Source organism: Myotis brandtii, unplaced genomic scaffold (genome assembly GCF_000412655.1).
Source record: "Myotis brandtii unplaced genomic scaffold, ASM41265v1 scaffold170, whole genome shotgun sequence".
Classification (NCBI taxonomy): Eukaryota; Metazoa; Chordata; class Mammalia; order Chiroptera; family Vespertilionidae; genus Myotis; species Myotis brandtii.
In genome coordinates this window covers 526137-528067 of record NW_005356260.1, presented here as the reverse complement: position 1 = coordinate 528067, position 1931 = coordinate 526137, and positions in this window count along the sequence as shown.

The following is a 1931-nucleotide window of genomic DNA, read 5'->3' as shown; positions in this document are numbered from 1 at the left end:
CCGGGCATGTGCCCTGATGGGGAATCAAACCGTGACTTCCTGGTTTATAGGTCAGTGCTCAACCACTGAGCCACACCAGCTGGGCAAATGCTTAATTTTTGAACAAGAGGCCCTGCATTTTCATTTTGTACAGGCCCCATAAACGGTGTAGCTCATCCTGCAGCCTTACACAGGTGGCATCTCTGGGGACCCTAAGGGGGCTACAGGGTGTGAACGGGGCAGGAGCAGGGGCAGGAGCAGGGCCTGCGAAGGCTCTGATGGGGTGGAGCGAGGCCTGCAGTCAGCCGGGAGGTGGACATGACTTCTTCCGACCCCCTAGCTGCTGCCCTGTGGTGTGGGCTCTGGGGGGTCTGCAGGCCCCTTCCGCTGGGAGAGGTGGCAGGTAACTGCTCTCAGGTCGGGCCCTGGTCACCGGGCTGGGATTCTTCAGGGTGACAATGAGAAGGGAGCCTGGAAAGCCACCAGATAACACACAGAAAGGTGAGGCTAATCCCCAAAGCAGGAGCGTGAATGTTTATCGTGGGGGGTCTGCAGGCCCCTTCCGCTGGGAGAGGTGGCAGGTAACTGCTCTCAGGTCGGGCCCTGGTCACCGGGCTGGGATTCTTCAGGGTGACAATGAGGAAGGGAGTCTGGAAAGCCACCAGATAACACAGAGAAAGGTGAGGCTAATTCCCAAAACAGGAGCATGAATGTTTATCACCTCTTGCTATGCGGGGGGATTGCCTGGAAGATGGCTCAAGCCTCTTCCATGGGACAGGCATTGGCCTCAACGGCAGGGAGGGAAGATGCCCACAGGTTTGTGCCCTGGTCTTCCCTCCGCGTCTGTGCGAGGGCACAGGCTCCTGCGACCCAGCTGGCAGCCAGGGATCGGCCTGGCTCTCCTCGGAGGCGCCCTTCTGAGCCGTGCCAGGGCCAGGAGAGGAGAGGGAGCTGCAGCAGCACATCGGGGAGAGCAGGAGTGAGCGGGGCCTGGCACCGCTGAGCACAAGGGGAGGCCTGTCTATAGCACCTTTGTGTTCAGGTGCCCCACCCCTTCCCAGGAAAGATGCAGAAGAAAGAGCAGCTCCGATCCTCAGAGCAGCGCTGGCACATCACGCTGGTCGCCTTGTGGCCTATTCTGCCTCCAGAGATGACACGATGCTGGATGGAGCCCTAACTCTTAGGACTTCAAGGAGTTCCATTACCCCTTCCTGCTTGGCCTATTCTGCCTCCAGAGATGACACGATGCTGGATGGAACCCTAACTCTTAGGACTTCAAGGAATTCCATTACCTCTTCCTGCTTCCCCGCCCATTCCCTGTTCCCCAGTTCCAGCGTCCTGTGTGGGCAGCTCCGAGGCTCCCTTCTGTCCTCGCCCCTCCCCTCATTGTTCCCTGAAGTCACACCCAGAGCTGTTTCCCCGCGGAGGAGGAGGAAAAGGACCGATTCCACTGTCTGTTTCTTCCACAGCCTCTCCCCGCGGGAGGGTGTGTGTATTTTCCTGGGATGCCGACCACACTTTCCCTCTCCCCTGGCGCTGTGCTTACTCCACTGCATGTGTCCTTCACCTTGGATGTGTCACCATTTCCCTGCCCACACCCCTGAGATGGAGAATAACAGTCTCTGAGCCAGACCCCTCCCCTGGAACTGCATGTGGACTCGTTTAACTCAAAAAGGGCATTCTTGCATCCTCAGCCTGCGCTTTTTCCAAAGAGCTACAAGAACACGGTGGAGTGTGTGTGTGTGTGTGTGTGTGTGTGTGTGTGTGTTGGGGAGGATAGGGACCAGGTCCAGTAAGTCTCTCGACCTCTTAATTTTTTTATTTTTTATTGTTTTCAGAGAGAAAGGGAGAGGGAGAGGGAGATAGAAACATCAATGATGAGAGAATCATTGATGGGCTGTCTCCTGCACGCCCTCTATTGGGGATCGAGCCTGCAACCTGGGCATGTGCCC